This window comes from Pieris brassicae, chromosome 6, assembly GCF_905147105.1.
Source record: "Pieris brassicae chromosome 6, ilPieBrab1.1, whole genome shotgun sequence".
Lineage (NCBI taxonomy): Eukaryota > Metazoa > Arthropoda > Insecta > Lepidoptera > Pieridae > Pieris > Pieris brassicae.
This window is the reverse complement of record NC_059670.1, coordinates 2826717-2847521: the sequence shown is the minus strand read 5'-3', so window position 1 is coordinate 2847521 and position 20805 is coordinate 2826717. Positions and strand designations below refer to the sequence as shown.

The following is a 20805-nucleotide window of genomic DNA, read 5'->3' as shown; positions in this document are numbered from 1 at the left end:
GTTAAATAACAGAAAATGTTATAAATGTAATAAAAATTTATTAATCAATCAATCGATTATATTCTATGCAATATATTTTTACTTAAACAAGATCACTCTTATTGCAAATTGACTCCAAGACTAAACAAATAGCAATAAAACGTGCCTATAAGATGAGTTGAGATAAATATTACTATTCAAGTCGCATAATGTTAGGCAAACTGGCAAAAGCAATAAAAACTTTAGGCGTAAAACAGGAAAGTTTAACGACAATCGCAAAAGTTAAAGTGGTGTGTTGTAAATCTGAAGGTTTCTGTAAAAAATGTATTGCTCTATGAGTTCATTACTTAACAGTAATAACAAACAGTGTCGAGTAAGTTTGTAATCGAACATGTTAATATCTGTCTATATATATCATCATCTATCGTTCTTAAAATTCATCTTTACTATGCTATGTGATAACATTAATCTGAGATTGTTAAGTTTGTTGCCAACCAAAGTAATTTTTGTTAGTATACACTATCAATGTAGTTAATATGTAGTTGTTAAATGTGTGTATATATTTCTTTATTATTTAAAAGATAATAAACAAATATGACATTTACCTGTGTAATATGTGGACATAGTATTAATCTACGTCACATATACAAGAAACACACAGTATTATTATTACTAAGTTGCGTAATAATGGCAGACACATTTCTGCATATGTTTCTTTATATAATAAAAATATTGTACGATTATGTTTCTGTGAGCAAGTAGTCGGCCAACTGTGCCTGATTCACATTGTGTTCTATGCTTAAAATATGCCAGTCTCTTCACGATATTTTCTATATATACAAAAAAATCTATTGGAAACTTCTCAGAATTTCAACCTTCAGAACTAGGCTAACCACTCAAAAAAACCTTTTTTCTAATAAGATGATGATTTATTCTGCATACTACGTATTTTATGCATTATGAAGTGTCTTTAATAAATTTTTTTCCATCTCATCCATTAATTTCATTTACAGCCCATCAAAAACGACATAGCAAACAATACAATTAATTATGTATGAATATCATTATCTCTATTTGTATTATTTGTTAGAGATTCTAGTTAATTTGTTGTGAATCATAATCATAATTTTATATCATTCGGTTTAACTATATAATTAAACACTCTTAAAGGAAAAACCTTAAAAAGAGCGTACCAATACTTAAAAGGCCGCCAACACATGCGCGAGCCTTCTGGCATTTTTAGTCCCTCATAACAGGTGGTCTACCTACCATGCCTTTATTCTATTCGTTTCAAAACTATGTAAAATTATAATAAATTACAAATACTTTTGTACTAAAAATCTACAAAGGATTTCAATAAATGCCTTGGAGTATTTAAATTGATCCTCAAAAGAAACATTTTGCTGAAGTCAACGAAAACAAAAGAATACCGAAGCTCACACTTATAAGGATTCAATGAGTGACACTCGGGAATCCTTATAATATTTAATTCCGAATATTCTCTTTTTTTAAATGTATAGAATTTAACACCTCTACAGATTATATAGCTGTTAGCTAACACTATATTATTATTGGATATAATTTTATTTATTTAGTAGTCCAGCGTCTGACTAAACTAAGGCTAAAATGGTTAAACAACAGTTACTAATGACTTTTTTCTATTAAAACAGAACAGGAGATATCATAAATCTATATATTGCATACAAATAAAACCGATGAAGTATGTCCGAGAAGGCATAAACGAGGCTTTTTGATTCGTTAATGTATTTCCAATTTTCTTAACCTACATATACATAGTAATAATAAAAAGAAAATTATAACAAACTTAAATAGCTTGAAAATAATTTTGAAAATAATAAAATCTTATATTTCTAGTTTACTATAGCCATTTTGTAAATATACACTACACACTAATAAATTTAAGAATTCGACTTGCAAAGATCTTTAAATCAGAGTATTTTTTAATAATTGCCATTCTACATATTTTAAAGTTAGTTAAAGCTGTACTAGCCAATGTATAAACAGATTTAGTAATCCTTGCTGTACTATTTTCATACCTATATGCATAGTTTTATGATCACATTATCGGTGTCTAGCAAGAGATGACTCAGCCGTAACACAATATAAGCAAAACAGCGAACCGCACTCAAGGAGCCATTTCACAAACGAAGGGATTATTCTTGTAACAATAGATATTAATTTCGATAAGTTTTGTCACCAATTGATTTACAAATAAATTAAAAAAATTCTTACATATAATAACAATATTAATACATTATTAATTGTTTTGTTTGTTATGTAGTTGATGTAAAATGGAGCAAATGATACACTTTAATAATTAAGAAGGCAACGTGCGGTCATTTTACTTCCAAACAATCTTTTCCACACATGTAAGGTAAGGATAAAATAGTTAAAATGAAAGAGAAGTAAAAAACTACATATAATGTTCAATAATATTAAGAAAAACTATATAACCTTAACAAATAGACAATGTAAAAGGCACATAATTCACAATCTTTGTATCACTACATAATTATTTAGAAAAATGTAACTCAAACTTTTCTTACTGCAATGATACAAAATAACTTTACATTTTTGCCCATAATGAATTATACCTTAATGACATTGTATTTAGGTATCATTTATTGAGACATTTATCAAGGACGCCATTACAATTGTGCTATTGGTTGTCATGGTGTAGGCTGAATTGTTTAAGAAACCACGACTTTGTCTCTATTCAACTGGATTCAATTCATATGCAAAAATATAAAATCTATTCATTGTTCAACTCATGTTCCAACACATGTGCGATCAGTTGTGGAAGTAAATGCAGGACGAAAGGAAAGTGATTAGCCGATTAGACAAAGGATTTAACAACCATCACTGAATATTATCTAATTTCATAACCTCTCTTATTTATTATTCGTATGGCGAATCAAAATTGTTAAAGTCGAACGAGTTAGAATAGAGGTTGTACGTGAGCGAAGGAAGCGCCGGCGTGGACATAAATTCCCGAACGCAAACTCGAGCCAGATGTTTCACTACTTTGGGAAAATAAATACGGATTAGACGCGACGCTAGTTCTACAGCTGAATTAATGATTACTAATATTATCTTTTGTTTGGCTTTTAAATACATTCAACTAAATATTTATCCTCTTAATATCTATGAATGTAAAAACAAACTTATAGAAGGCTAAAAACTCAAAAATAAAATAATAAAATTTGGCTATTTAAAATTTCTTACTTCTGTCTGTTATATTTAAAATTTAATTTATAAAAATCTTAACAATAAATATTAGTTTCCATACTAAACTTAATAAACACTAAATTCATATGCCGTATTCAAATTTCTCATCCACAAGACTTAAAAATCTTTATCAAAGTTCATATTTACTACGGTCTAACACATTGCAACAAATTAAATAGATCTATCCTCGTTTTAGAATGTAAGTACGAAATGTAATGTTTTTTGTGTCAAATAAAGTAATTTTAATTTTTTTAATTATGACACTAATGAAAAAAGATTTGGATAGAAGAAATAGAAGCGGCAGCAGGATGGTAGGTAAGTCAATTGTCATACTAGCAAGTGATAATTGTGCAGACAGAAAGAAACATACGCTCTGACAACGTTATGGTCGACAACCTTGACCTTGACAGCGTTGGCCAACAACCCTGAAGTTGAATGTATATTTTATAGATATTATTTGCATTAATTATATATAATAGGCACAGAAGGCTGATCACCTTCTTGCCTATTCGATTAACAAATTATCTTGTAACAGACATAGAAATCGGAGACCTAAAAAGGATGACCATTGATTTTATTTGCTTTAATCACATTTTTTTATTTAAAACTGTCTTGTGTAATCATGCGCATGCATGTAGATGACGTGAAAGTTTTAAACGGTTTATCTTAAAGTGGTAAAATTTGCGAAGCGATAAAAATATTTCCCTCAGAATAAAAAGTGGTTTATGATACTAGATATTTCTCTCTCTTGGACTTAGAAATAATTAATGAATAAATTACATACCAGACAAGCACGAAGCTTGACACAGTAAGAATGTCTACTGAAATAATTTTCAAAATCGATTATATTTTTCCAGCAGTTGAGTACAAGGATTTTATTAAGCTGATGAAAAAAGGAGGGGAATTAACGATCCCACGATTACGATAAAAAAAAGTTAGGAATTGTAGTTAGGAATATAAGGAGTTGTAGCGTCACTGAATTCTGCAGTGTCGACTATGGAAGTAAATAACGTAATTGTATGTTATTTTGTTAGCTAGATTAACCAATTTAATAAAGTTCTTAGATATTCTAAATAAAAATAAGAATTGCCGTGATATTCTATTAATAAACTAAAAATCTAAGTTAAACCACGTCTTCGTGTACAGGATAAGGTAATTAAAGTTAATTTAGTATTCAACTCTGTGAGCCAATTTAAAACGTACCCCTGGACACCCTGGTTGCATGTTAAACCAGACAATCTTGGTTTACATGGCTTTATATATATAGAAGTGTCAAGTATTTAATATAACTTCTTTAATATATAAACAAACGGCGCTTTAACCTTTTTAGGTCTAAGCCTCAGATTACTGCATCTATTTCTTGACCGTTTATTAATCTAATTAGCAAGTAAGTGTTTAGCCTTCTATGCCTGACCCACGCCCTGTACTTTTTTGGGTATAAGGCAAGCCGGTTTCCTTATACCCGATGCTTTCCTTCAGCGTTCGAGCGATTGTTAAATGGTTGAGATTTTGTATTCCTTTTTAGACTATGATGTATTTAGACACTAATATGTTTAAAATGAATTGCCATAAGTAACGAAAGAGATGGATCAAGTAATGTGTAATTACTAACATTGTACATAATTTTAGTTTTATGTAGAAAAATAAACATTTAAAGCAGAGTATTGTTGGCCTAGTGGCTTCAGTGTGTGATTCTCATCCCTGAGGTCGTAGCTTCGATCCCAGGCTGTGCACCAATGGACTTTGCGCGCATTAAACAATCGCTTAAACGGTGAAGTAAAACATCGTAAGGAAACCGGCTTACCTTAGACCCAAAAATGTCCACAGCGTCAGGCACGGGAGGCTGATCACCCACTTGTCTATTAGATTAGCAAATTATCAAGAAACAAATTCAGACTTCTGAGGCCCAGACCTAAAAAAGGTACACCACTCGTTAATTTTATTATTAAAAAAAAATTAAAATATATATTTTTAAACACTTCCACATTTCTATATCAATGTTAAGACGTTCGTCTTGCATAGAAAATTACAGTTGAAATTGATGTCGTGGCCAGGATCACAGCTCAAGTTTAGGATTAAGCTTAAGACTCACCCGCTAATTAAAGAGTTTAATTGGCTATTTGCCATGCTGCACCTGTTCTCGCATTTATAATTAATTAAGCCGTTAATTAATTGTAAAGGTTCTAAATTCTACGCGCTTTATATGCATTCGATTTAAATAGACTTGAACTGAAGTTCAGTTAATTTATAGATATAATTGAGTTGAAACTTCTGTATTATAAAAGTTTTCAAGAAGCTCAGTTTCAAAGGGCCATCAACGAAATCACGAACTGGAAGTGTGTGTCCATGTGGTGGTACTTCACTCGCAGGTGTCCACTCGCACTCTGTTTTATAAAATGTGTTTGTGTATTTCACAATTAAGGGCTAATTATTAAATTAAAAAAAAACAGTTAGGAAATGAAGAATGGATCATGGATGACTATTTTATATGTATTAAGTTATAAAACAAATCACCTATCGTGTACTTGATAAATCAACCAATTACCAAATAATTAGTAAGTCTATTTTCTTTTAATTTCGTACGTAAATAAATGCCCCGAAATCCTCACATTTAACAAAGCCCGCATATCAACTTTGTCATATTTACTTCTCTTTGATTACGATCGTTGTTAAATTAAACACATCTGTACATTCACGTGATTGTATGGAAAGTGTTAAAATATTTAAAAAATACTGAAAATTGTTCGGACACTCATCAAGTTTCAAATTAAAAGGCATTTATCTGATTAAGGCTTTATAACACCTGCTAATATTAAAGTAAGTTTGAAACAAAAGCTTAGCTCTCTTTTTACTAAACTACATTACTACGTAAACGAATTACAATAGGCGTAGACCTCCGTAGGCGTATTGAGGGCTTAACGAAAGCACAACGTGTATAGTCCGTATATTATTTCTATACGCTATACAATGCGTAAGAAAACAAAACTTACGGATACACTTGTACACGCTCTAAAATGGAAATGGGCAGTTCATATATCCAGATAGGGATAAAAGATGGAAACTTGTTACAACAAAACGGACTGCACTTACTGAAAAGAGATGTTTAGGCTGATAAAAGATGAACTGATGACGTAATAGAACTAGCGGGCAAAAACTGGATGAATGTTGCTTACGACGAAAAGAAATTGAAAATATGGAGAAGTTTTTTTATCCTAAAAGGGGCCATATACATACAAATACTTGACCAACCTTCATTTTTAGAACTGATACAATACTTAATAATATTAAGAAATGTAAACTAAAAAATATATAATAATAATACAATTTGTATGCGTAATCGGTGCATTCAAGTTATCACAAAACTGTCAGTTGACGTATACTTACACTCGTACTGACCCTACCATAAAGTTTATGCTAATGTATAAAAATATTTTATTTTCAGCAAAAGCTATGTTTAAATATAAACTTTTACATATAAACAAATTTAAATTGCTGTCCTTTTTGATAAACTGTGCAAACTGCGCGAGCATCCGGAAAATCCTTTTGATCTTCAATCAAAGGCTAGCGTTTCCCCACACGGCGTACTAATTCATTAGTGAACGCACAACTTTTGACTAATTAAATATACAACACTTCGGTTTACATTTTATGATTTTTTAATATATTGTTCTGACGAATGTGTAGGGTACTCACCAGTTTTAGCCTGTTTGCCACGTTAAGACGAAGGTTAACCTCCAGCTGTGTAAATTTCCTCTTGCTATGCTTCCTCGTACGCACTCGTTAAAAGTAGAAGAAAACATTGAGTATGGTAAACATGTTTTTTGTTGATATTTTTAAATCTGTGTTATATTTGTTTCTGAAACAATTTTATTCCCCTCCCAAAATTCACCAATCATATTTAGTACTATTTATTTATTAAGAATAACACTTTTTGAACGGATTAAAGCTATGTATTATTATTAAAACTTATAGTTATTTACATAATTCTAAATTTTAAATTTTTTCCGACGTTACGCGTACTTTTTACGGCGACTGAAGACGAAAGGTGTTAAATCTCAAAAGTATCACAGCTGCAGAGAAAGTTGTTTTATCTGTATTTATTGCCCCGAAGTTGGTATCGACTAAAAGATGACGGGTTTTTGCAAAAATGACTCACTGTGTCCTCTGTTTTCGCGAATTGATTGAATCCTTGAATCATTGAAAATTTAGAATTATGTAAATAACTATAAGTTTTAATAATAATACATAGCTTTAATCCGTTAAAAAAGTGTTTTTCTTAATGTGTAAAAGCTATTTTAACAAAAGACAATACTACTATTTCTTTATTTTTAATATTGCTGACACCTAGTATAAATATAAGCTATCTCTAAAAAACAGTATTGTCCTAGAACTTAGGTTTCAGCGTGTGACTCTTCCTGGGGTCGTAGGTTTGATCCCTGCCTGTGGAACAATGGACTTTATGTCTATGTTCCCATTTAAAACTCGCTCGTACAGAGAGAGAAAACATCGGGAGGAAACCAGCATGCCTTAGACCCAATAAAGTCGACAGTGTGTAGAAAAGAAGAAACGATCTTCTTCTTCTTGTAGTGTCTCTCCACTACTGGCGGTTGGTGGTCAGCTCGTCAAACTTCTTCTTATTCTTCGCCAAGCGCATCAGCTGTTCTACGCTGGCCAATCCCATCCATTCTCTGATATTGCAGAGCCACGACTTCCTCCTTCTGCCAGCACGTCATTTCCCTTGACCGTGAGTTCTCGAGATCGATTGGCGCGCCATAGAACTTCTTCCTTCGTGACTCTATGGACCCAGCTTATCCTCAGCGTTGTTCGGTAACACCACATTTCAAAGGCGTCGAGTTTCTTAATGGTTTCCTCCTTCAAGGTCCAACCTTCGCAACCATACATTACAACCGGCCAGATGTAACATTGAAGCATCCTACTTCGGAGGTGTACACTGATGTCTTTGTTGCAGAGTACCTTTATCATTCTGTTGAAGGAGGCACGAGAAATTTTTGTTCATAAAGAAATTCTTCATAAAGAAATGACCACGGAACAGGTACAGAAATTTGAGGCCCAGACCTAAAAGATTGTAGCGTGATTGGTAGATATAAAAGAGCACCACTCTTAAACATAGTGAAGAGAGATTGTGAAATACGTCGAAATAGAAGTAGAATTGTTTATTCTATAGTAATATACAGTGTGATGTTTAGATGCACTATTGAGCAAAGCAAGTGAGCACGTTTTATATTGCACGCTCGGAGGCCACTTCGTGTCACTTATTTTTGACATTAAACGAATTATGTCCGTGTTTCCGCACGGGTGAGACCATTTTTGATAAGATTTTCTTATAAACGTAAAGTTTGGCTGCAGCGTTATTACATTTTCAGTAAATTTGTTCTTTACTAATGAAATGTTATTACAGTTTTAACTTTTTATGTAGGTACCCCGATAAATCAAATATGTCGGAACGTTGTCCCATGATCAAACCATGATCTGATGACAGTGCGAACTAATCTGGAAGAAATTAAAAGATTTCTTGAATATTATAGAGGTTTTGGTTGTGTATGAAATTTTGAAAGCGCAAAAGGTGATGACAAAATGATGATGACATATTTGCAACGCCTTGTGTAATTATCCTCTTTTAATTCAATATAACTTTAGCCACTTTATTTATTCATAAAACTAGTGTAGTGTTTAGTATAAGTTCAAAAAGCACTCAGACAGTTAATGGACATTATCTTAATTTAATTTAATTAATTAAATTACATAAATTTAAATCTGGTTAATTACTAGAACTGTAAATAATTTATTACTCATGCTTTTTGTAGACTTCATAGTTAATACATAAGTACTATTTATTATATTCAATTAAAACAATATACAATTTAAATAATTAACCAAACGGAATTTATTTTACCAGAAGAGTATAATAAATTCAAGCTACCAAATACACCTGAATGGGTGTTCATAATTTGTGAACATACTATATACATCTCCTTATTATACTGATTTGTTGAAGTTCCCAACTTCTCGGAGCGCACCCAAGAGAAATAAGTCTTAACAAAATGATTGCAAACATGTACCTACGTTGTTAGTTCCATTTATCAAGGTGTATTTATTTACCTTCCTTCCCTAAAGGATAATTCACTTTCTAAGCATCGTATCGAGCCACTGGGACATATAATGTGTTTTTCGCTTTCAGTACGAGTTTAGTTAAAAAGTAACTAGGGTAGGCCGTCGAAGACAATCTGTTTATTTAATTAGAGCAAAACTATTTATTTTGTCAAATTTAAATTTGAAATTAATATCTACTATTTGTTTATTAGTTAGTTGATAAATTGCTTCAGTGGTTACAATATTCTTAACCTAGATAGTTGTACATGTAATAAATAAAAATTGAAAAATAGAAAATATAGCCAAATTTTAAGTTTGTTCGTGCGGTTACTTTTAATGCTGGCAGCATTTCCTGGCTGTATTGCTACTTATGCCTTGAGTGAAGAATGCACCAGCTCTGGGGTCACCTGTACACTTGAACCTCACGACCCAAGAGCCTCTACTCGAAAGGTAACAAAACCCAGTTGGAGGAATGACCCTTTCCGATTTGAGCCGTTTGTTTTTTTCGCCTGCTCTGTAGCCGCGCCAGTTTTTGGGCTTGTTTATATAATTAAAAAATGATTGTGAGATATTTTAAATTTGCCGGAATTCTATAAAATATTGCTGGGTGATGTGTGAAAATTAACAATATATATTTGCACGGAACTAAAATTTAGATACAGAATTTATATCAGACATTGGACATGGATATTTCAGTTTAATTGGTAAAATCTTTTTTTATCGAAACTTAACTATTGCTTCACAAACAAAAATGATGTTCCAGAAATACAATGCATCGGCTGCGAATCGAACTCAGGCCGCCCGCAGGCGAGCATTCTAGCACTGAACCACCAATGCCGAATACTTTTATCAAATGTTTTACTAGATTATGAAGATTGACATAAAAAGTTAAATTAATTTTCCAAAATACAATGCATCGGCCGGGAATCGAACCCGGGCCGCCCGCGTGGCAGGCGAGCATTCTAGCACTGAACCACCAATGCCGAATACTTTTATCAAATGTTTTACTAGATTATGAAGATTGATATAAACAGTTAAATTAATTTTCCAAAATACAATGCATCGGCCGGGAATCGAACCCGGGCCGCCCGCGTGGCAGGCGAGCATTCTACCACTGAACCACCGATGCTTGTACGTGATACTCTTAAATACATAACTCAATCATGAAAATGTCTTATTTATACAGCTTTATTTTATTTACTTAACAATTACACTTCTTTACCCAATAAAACATTGCACATAGAACATTTGAATCGGCTAAATGCTACCTAGTTGGCCTTGGCTGTGGCTAACGTGTCCACACAAGTAGCATCCCATAAAGCCCGTCCCATCCTCCAAAGGATCAAAATGGAACATGCCTAAGATTAGAAAATGTATTAGAACGTTTTGTACGGATACCGGCAAACTTCTTGAACCTTAAACAAGGGAGTGGGGAAAAGTTTGCGCATCGTACACAACGCGGGACACGAAAGTCAATAGATTTACCGCGATCACAATCACGCGATCGACACCTCACTCTCCAGCCGCCGCGCAAAATGTTTGCCGGTATCTATACTAGGATGAAGTCAAATCGAGGACCGAATACATATACAGCTGATTGCTTAAGTCCTGTTTGCGTTTTTTTGTGGTAGTGCGCGGCAGAAATTGCCTTAATAAACCCTCAGTTGTGGAACGACGGACGTCAAGGTGATACGGATTACGCCATAATGCCAATTTCTCTTACTATAGTAATTTTTCTTAAGAAAAAATTCAATAAATTGCTAAATAATCTTATTCTATTGGTATTTCAGCAGAGTTTTGCTCGTATATTCCATATCTGATGATTTTTGTTTTAATGAAGATTTTTTCATCTTGATTGATCATTCTTCTCTATAGGTGGATCAACAAGTTTTCTCTCACACCATCAAATTTTGAGTCTAAGCCATTGAGATACTTGGCTTTTCAACACTCGGTTGAAACTCATAACCAAAATCAAACAAAACCAACAGTAAAGCTACAATCACTCGGTAAATAAAAATCTTTATGATTTCACATACCTTAGAGCTCGTATTAGAGCTGAGATTAGCAGGAATATCGGAATGAACGGCGGATTAGCAAATATTGTCCCGGGTCAGCCCGTGTGGACACAGCACTCGAGTTTTTCCATTGAAATCCGCAAACCGTGCGTCGTGTGGACACTTTACATATTGACTTATTGCTTATGTTACCTATTGTCAGTTTTTAAATATTTTTTTATATATATTATTTGAAAATATTAATCACTATTACCATCAATTATTTATATTGATTGATACATTAATTATGACCTAATAAACGATCTTTTTTCATATACAGAGTATGGCTTTATTACTTCTAATAAAAATACCCAGTGACACTATAACCTTCGACTTTTTGGGTCCGATTTCCTAAATCGCCTTCGCCGTGCGAGCAAGCGTAAAATTCGCAAATAGACAGAAAGTTCTTTGACGGACAGCCGGCGTTGCAACCTACGACCTCGGGGATAAGAGTTGTCCGTTGAAGCCATTATACTCACAGCCAAATCATACAAATATAACAAAATAACGTAAACATTTTTTTATACAATAGGAGGCAAACGGACAGGAAGCTCACCTGATGTTAAGTGATACCATCCATGGACACTTATATTGCAGCTCGCATGTGCTTTGCCGGTCTTTCACGAATTGGTACGTACGCTCTTTTCTTGAAGGACCCTAAGACCCTAATTGGAATACTTATAACACATAAAAAACAAATGCTCATGCCTATAGAATAGATATACATATACAATTCGGTCAATCCACTTTGTTAGAAGCACTAAATTATCCTGATATCGATCCACAAGAAAACAATACAATACATAGTATTGTCTTTTGTTGACATAGCTGTTACATATTAAGAAAAACATGTTTTGAACGGATTGAAGCTATGTATTATTATTAAAAACTTATAATTTAGAAATATGTAAATCATTATAAGTTTTTATTTTAATAATAATAATACATAGTTTCAATGCGTTACATAATGTGTCACATTTAAAATATAATAATAAATAATCCCACTTCCTACTAAAGAATAGAAAAAAATATTAATGCAGTTAATTTTTTTTTTAAATTTAGTATCTATATTTTCCCTACTTCCTCTACAGGAGGAGTAATTCGACCAGAGGTATAAACACCACGAGATACACGTTGACGATGTCCGCAAATACCCATACACACCGTACAATAAGGGTCGAAACAGCACAATGACAGAAGTTACTCACATATTGTTGTTAGAATATTAGTAAGTTATTACTCCAGCCTTGGTAACTAGTTCTGATGTAAAAAACGGCTTTAAGCACAGCCAGTTTCTAGAAAAATAGCACATCTCTAACGGAATAAAATGTTTAAAAACAAAATGACATTAAATTACTGGCCTATAATTATCTATCGTAATTACACACATGAGATTAGCTTTTACAATAACCCACTTGATAGTAAAAGCCTATCAGAATTCCCGTAAAATCTACATAGGTTGCTATAATCGTCCATTAGTCAGCTAGCGGCCAATTACGCGTCCATTAGAGTTAAAACATACTCTTATAAATTCGGTTTGATGTTACGGCAGATTTCACTGTTTTTATATTAAAATTATACCCTCTCCTAAAATGAGAGGTATTGTTTAATAACGAATCAAACCGATTGATTACAGTTTAGTAATTTTATCACTCCAAATGTATATTATATATTACATGTTAATATCTTTAGTATAATTCATTTGTCACGTATAACTTCAATTTGCTGTAGGGTTACGAAATAAATAAACGAAAGATCAAATAATTATAAACTTAAAAAAGAGAACATTAATTTATAAAAAAATAATAGTTATGTGGATATTTTTGGAATGTGTCCGCTCTCCCAGAGCTGATAATTTTCTCTCACAGCGTATACAATAGTCAGTAAATACTGGCGGCATGAAATAACTGCCCCAAGATCCAAACGATTTAAATCAATTTAAGGGGCTTTATTTATTTCTAATTATTAAGTAATTTATATACAAAACCAATTTCTGGTATATGCAATTTAAAAGTAGCGTTCAATCAACAACATCCTTTCCTTGTTGTTTCATCGCGAATCTCTCTTAATAGCTATTTCACCGTAAAGAGGCCGCGTCGCTCGGAGCCTTCCTCGGAATTCCTATAATGAAATAAGTAACGACCTCCACCATTCCTCGCAAAATGTTGCCAGAAAGTTTCCAACCACGTACATAGTGTGTGTTGACTTTAAAGTTACTACTTCGTAACTTTCCAAAGTATAAATTGCTATGGTGACCGCTAACATCAGTAAGACCCGGTTCAAGTTTGGATGGACTCAGTTTATGGAACTAAAAATTGTATTCTGAGCTTGGATGAATTTTAAATCGTGTTTGTTATTTTATCTTTACCTTGTTCATTGGATAGGATATCAATAATTGCTCACGCACAATATTTAAACGATTATAAAGATACAGGAAAGCCAATAATTAAAAAGCAATGTTCAAGATTCGCAGATGCCAATGAAAAGTCAGAAAACTCATTACTTGAATATCGCGCTAATGGACGCTAAATTAGGAATTTACCTAAATAATCACAGACCTGGGTTAAGTAAAATATTCCAAAATACTATGGGCCGAGTGTAAATCAATGTCGCTGATGACAGCAGGACAGGACTCAATTTAACTTAAAGAGTCTTTCGTTCCACAACTATTAAGGTAGGTTTTGCCGCTTGAGGTGGAACCAGCTGCCTACTGAAGTATTACTTAGTAGTACTTCGTAGCGAATAAGTGACACGAAAACCACAATGATAATATTGAAAACAAAGGTGATATTTCATTTGAGCACGGATTTTGTTATAAGCTACCCGCTGATGTATTACGGAAGCAATTCGACATAGGGTCCTTCAAGAAAAGAGCGTACCAATTCTCGAAAGGCCGACAACTCACTTGCGAGCCTTATGGCAATGTGAGTGTCCATGGGCGGCGGTATCACTTAAAATTAGGCGAGCCTCCTGCCCGTTTGCCTCCTATTACATAAAAAAATATAATAAACATGAATAACGTCGTTTAATTTATTAAATTAAATCACATCAAAGTACGATTAAAATTCATAAATTTACATTTTAAATAATTTACATGAGAAATGTTGCTCAGTATAATTTACATTTTAGAGCTTTCACTAATTTCTATGAAAACTGGAATAATGTTAAATAATAAATGTGTTTTAATAAGTACAGACAATATTAATTTTCTGAGTGACTTTCTTGACTGCTCCATCCTGCTTTGTTGCACAAATACGTTTACACTATATACAATATTTTTAATTTGTAAGTTAAAAATATTTTGTATTAATAATTAATCATGGATAAACAGTAAACTAAAATAGGTTCACCGTACATTTAAATCTGGCAGCATTTCCTCGCTATATTGCGATACATCTTAGTCCATGAGCGAGGAAAGCCCAAGCTCTGGGGTCACCAGCACTATCTACATCTATTCACTATTCATCCTTACAATTACTAAAATGCAAACTTAATTTGTAGACAACAATTCAATAATGATATTATAAAAAATATATGTTGAAAAGATAAGTTATGTTTATTCAAGTTCAAAGAAAAACGCTATCGTTAAGTTCTATGCCTCAACGTCCATTTTTACGCACTCAACAAGGGAGGGGAAACAAAAATATAGTGTTAATATTATGTATTTGAAGTAAAGAAAATTCTGTTCGTATGTACGCTACTTAATAGAGAGTTTGAGTTTTACAACTATACTCAGAACTTAAAGCGACATCTAATCAGATAATTAGTAACGGTCGGTCATGCAGTGTGTGCATAAGACTTAATTTACAAATGAAAATAAGTCTTGTACAATATTAGTTTATTAAGGAGTTCATAATTTTTTTTTATATACAATAGGATGTATACTTGAAAACTCCCACAGGAAGCTGACCTTGAGCATGGCAAACATAATTAACATATTATAGTTAGTCGCCGATATTATATCTTTAATTTAAAAATATTATATAGGTACTAAAAAACACACACTAACTCATTCACTAACGCGTGATGTAAATAGTTTAAAACTGTAATTGGAAAAAAAAGTATAATGGAATTAACTATGGTTATGGAAGGGCAGGGAACACAGGTATTTTTTACTTGAAAGGGTTTATAAATTACACATTATAATGCATTGTTTAAACACGTTTTTATTTATTAAAACCTGATTGCACAGATTTCCCACACAAAAACAAAAGATCATATTACGATAGCATTTTACATATATTGTTTAGATGCTTAGGGAGAATTTAATAGAAAGAAAATATGATTATAATTTGCAATGAGGTCGTGTGAACGGTGCAAGTTGGTCAAACAATGTGGCATGTTGTTACGAACTTCACCAACGCGCCATCGGTGCACGACATTGTTTGCGTTACTTATGCAATATCAATAACAAGACTAATTTAATTTTAATTACCTATATACCAATGTTGATACAATTACAGCTGGCAAAGCGTAAGATTGTTCAAGTCCTTGTATTAGAGTCTACTTTCATATAATAGTTATAGTGTAGCGTTGAGCTGTGTTAGCCTAGTGGCTTCAGTCTCGGGGCTTCAGTGGCGGGGGTAAGGATAGGGCTCAGCTGTTACCTGCCTTCGCCCTTTGGCAAGCTGAAGTCATCCGTCAGGTTTTAGTGGGTAGGGTTTATTAAGTCTGAGTCCCACATAATCCCTGCTGGTGTAAAATACCGTTGGGATATGCGTAAAAGCATTTCCTGACGTAAAAAAAAGAAAAAAAGTGGCTTCAGTCTCTGACTTTCATTGCTGCTTCAACCTTTAACCTTTCTTAACCTACAAAATAAAAATAATAAAAATTAAAAATGGATAAATAGAAAACAAAAATAAATTTAGAAAGCTTTTCCCTGTGTGTGTCTTTGTACCTTTAAAACTGGCAGCATTTCCTCGCTGTATTGCCTTATTCATTGGGCGAGGAAAGCACCAGAGGTCTGGGCACTATCTACTTTTATTCACTATTAATTATTAGAATTACTAAAATGAAAACTTAATGAGAGGACCATCTAAACAACAATGCTTTTATTAGCGGACGAGCACTTGAACCCGGCCCCAGGGTCTCTACTCCAAAGGGAACAAAATCAAAGTAGGAAAAAAAAACTATTATATATTTACCGTTCATTCAAAATTTATTCTTACACATAGGTTAGTAGGCCTATTTAAAAAAAATTATCATTAAACAGATACAGTAGACTGGGGGCCAGACATATAAAGCCACTGTTTTTTTTTTGTTATAACTGTGTTGTAAATAAAAAAAAGTGTGTATTTTGTATTTGTGTTTTAATTTTTATGTTAACTTTTAATATTTTAGTGTACAGGACACAGACTTTTCATATGAAGGAACTGTAACGTATGCTACAGATTTACAATAATATTAACCAAACATGATTACGCCAAGTAATTACGAAGTTCATGCTGTAGCACTAGTTTGTGGTCTATGGTTTTCATAATTGATATTTTCTGTTATAATTTTCGTGTCATTATTTTTTTGGACTCTATTTAGAAATGTTAGTTCTATATAATATTATTACTCCAAATAAGTAATATTGCAAACGGTAACTCAATACAAGATAAATCTGTCTCTATTATTAATGCAAAATGAAAGAAACTGAATTATTTCTGACGTCTGAAGATTTTGAAGAATAAGAAGCACAGACAGGCCACGGGAAAAAAAAAAAAAAAAAAAGAAGCACAGATTTGTATAAGCAATGTATGAAATACATCAACTTGACACTAGAGGGTAAACAAGTTTCCAAGATATGTAAGTTATATTCTGTTTTACCACCAAAGTTGGTCTCGTCATGTAATCTATGTCTCGTAAAAAGTTAATAAGGTTTCACTTTATTTATATTTATAAGCTTATTTTAGGACAAACAAGAAAAACCTTTTAATGCATTGCATATTTAACGCGAAATTTTCGAGTTTTACAAAATTTTTACGTACCGTAGGTATTTTTTTTTCTTTTTTTAATGTTACAGGAGGCAAACGGGCAGAAGTCCTGTTAAGTGCCGGACTGCGAGAAGGCAGCACGCTGCCGGCCTTCTTAATATTGGTACGCTCGTTCTTGTCGTCAAAATTGTTCGGAAATACCCACTCAAGCAGCTGGTTCCACATAGCGGTGTGGCGCGGCAGAAATTGCCTTATGAAACGCTCAATTGTGGAACGACGGACGTCGAGGTGATACGGTTGGTATTTTGTATTGTGCCTTGATAGCCGATGATGAATCACAGCTGCAGGTATTAGTCCGAACAACTCCTCTGAACACTCTGGATGGTAAATGTGGTAGAACATGCAGAGAGATCCCTCATCTCTACACAATGCCATGGGACTAAGCCGCCCGAATATTGACTGGTCCTCGACGATTCGAATCGCTCTTCGTTGAATACGGTCAAGGTCATGTGGGACCGAATTTGCCCTTTATAGTGTTGCAAGCGGTGGCCACGGGAGAAGTTCCGTCTCGCCTAAAACTTTAACGTACTCTTCATGAAATCATCTCCAAAAATAAAGTATAACATATCTGCACCATGACGCAAAAGAACGTCTCACATCTGAGCCCATAAGCAAAATTGTGGATAAACGTAAACATGATGAGCACATGTCGGCTACGGAACATCCGGGCGGAATTAAGTCAGTGTAACAATTAGTAATTTTAGAAGGTAATAGGAAGAAGATTCGTCGATTGATTGGTAAATAGTGGTTGCCTGGAAGAAATCACTCGAAAACGATAACGCCGCCAGTTGCCCTCCTTTTGATTTAATTATGTTCATTTTTTATATTGTAATGTAACGAAGTTTTAATAAATAAACATATGTATAAAGAACGTCTCAACTCAATTTTAATGATCACCTAACGGATGCTTTTAGGAAACACTATCAGTGTAGGAAGTTACGCATAAGTGTAGGCTAAATCACTTAGTTACGTGTACTGTATGAGATTAACCACCGCTGGAATCAGCTGACCGTCAAACTATATCCGAACCAGTAACTAAGACACTTGTACAGTACAAGATACGAACATACCAATTCTTAAAAGGTTGCAAGCAAGGAACTCGCAAGCCGTCTAGCATTAAGAATTTCCATTTGCCGGTATCACTTAACATCAAGTGGCCTTCCTGCCCTCGTTGTTCTATATAAAAATTGTTCTTATAGAATAAACGCGCTAATTCTACTAAAAGAAGTCCAATCGTTAGTTGTAGTCTATTTCGAAGAAACGGTTACGCTGTATATGGAAAATCTTTGACTTGTTATATTGAAAGTATCATTTTGTGATAATTTAAGTCGTTAGCAACATTATCATGTATACGGTTCAAAGAGTAACTCGATTTGCAAAGTATTTTATGAAGCTTTTCAAATACCTATTCCCCAGCGCTGTGGGAAGTTTTGCCAGCGTTCTCAGTGACATCAAACTACCGTTCCTACGGGAGATCTCGATGAATTATGGAAAAAGTTTGTAAAAATCATTGTTCTACCGTGTCTATTTCTATCCCTTATAGTTTTTGATAACAGAATGTAATATTACTACATATTTTATTTAATTCTCAAATTGTATAATCAAGACATCATCGCAGTATGATACAGCCTTACAATAGTTTTTCTAAAGAAGTTTTAAGACTGATACATATATTTACCCTTATATATATCCTTAGATAAAAAAAAATATTCAATTTATCTCACTAACCGTAACATATATAAATCACGCACCAAAATTCAATACTCTGAGTTTGCTGTTATTGTATTTCACTACGGTAGGCTGTTTATGGAAAAACTTTACTTCATATAAAAATGTATCCTTCCTGGCATGTTCAGAGGCTGCCCTGTGCTTTATTTTACAATAATAAAACCCTTACGTGAAGATAATCTATGGATATGCGATGCTCCTTTGTTTTGCTTAGCATTCGTTAAATAAATTGTGGACATACTGTTTTCAAATTACATTGCGCGTTTAGTTTATTAAAGTTCTGCGTCCCTGGTAAACGGCCTTGATAAACAAAGATTTACCAAGTCAAAATTTTATTCCGAGAAACCATTCATATTAATAGTATTCTCTCTGAAAAGATACAACGCGGTCCCGTAACTAAAAATCAACATTGTCACGACGGCCCCTTGTTTGTCCATTAGCCTGCTGCGACTGAGCAAACACTGCCATTCCTTGCCAGAGATTCTTTTGTTAGTGATTTTATATCTTATACGCTTTATTGGCGGCAAATTTAAATCAATATGAACTAATAAGGTTCTTTAGTAGATAGAACTTCCCGTAACACTTCTTTAACCTACGAACGTGTATTTATTGAACCACAAATTACTTAACTCAGAGGTATTGAGTTCGATTTCCAACGAAACAAAAATGGTTCCCATTTGTTACACTGATCATAGTACTTGGAAACAATATCAATAAGTAGACCTTTTTAGACATATCTTCTTATATCAGCCCCATTTACTGAAACTTCAATATAATTAAATAAAAATACAACTTTTCTTAAAATATAATACAAAAATATTTTGCATTCACAATAAAATTTCAAATATTTTGAAATGTTTAATGTGACAAGACAAACGTAACTTTTGGCGCTAAAAGTGCGCAAAGTATAACGCGCTATGAATTTGGCCGTTCGCCATATCCATAGATTTGCCAAATCCTGGCATCCGGTTTACTGTTTTGAGGAGTTAAATAAGTTATTATACTCATTTACAGTTAACTTAAACTAATTGTATGCTTTTAGACTCACAATTTCAAATTATTTTTCAAATTAGAAGCGTCATTCGTTGCATTTATTAATATATGCCTTAATACATAAGTATGGTACATAAATTAGTAATACAATACTGCATCAATTTTGTTTTTTATTCAAGGTAGACTTACATCAACAAGTTCATTGACCATATTACATACTATATTACACCAAACACTATCAAGACAGTGTTACACAAAGAATAGAAATGAAATAGTAATCCTACAGATAACAAAATATATATATAAACAAACAATTACAGTAAATAGACTACATAATAGTTACAAAAATGATCAAATATTAACAAAAGGGAAAAATAATTAAAAATATTCAATACATTTAACTAAGTAATACCTATTTTGGCTGTGATGTAAATGTGTGATCCTTAGATAAAAATAAAATTGAATTGTTTTTACAATGCCATCTTTTTAATACAATCCTTATATTATAAATGATTTAAATTGCCTGGTTAACTAACTTCCTCCACCTTAATTTTTAGGTGACTTGAATATCAACATTTCTACTGGGGTTCTAATTAATGTGACAGAAGAGGAAAACTGTTCGCTGAATAAATAACTTTTTTATTACATCTCTTAAAAAAGATATCATATTGTTCAATCAATTACCGTTCTGCAATACAATAGATAACAATTGA

At 33.0% G+C, this 20805-nt stretch overlaps 2 non-coding genes across 2 annotated transcripts; both read right to left on the bottom strand.

The window, feature by feature from the left end:
* Positions 1-10251: 10251 nt before the first annotated feature.
* Trnag-gcc lies at positions 10252-10322 on the bottom strand. The gene has a single exon. It is a non-coding gene; the product is annotated as a tRNA-Gly (tRNA).
* Positions 10323-10397: 75 nt separating this feature from the next.
* On the bottom strand, positions 10398-10468 carry Trnag-gcc. Its single transcript has one exon. It is a non-coding gene; the product is annotated as a tRNA-Gly (tRNA).
* Between the last annotated feature and the right edge of the window lie 10337 nt (positions 10469-20805).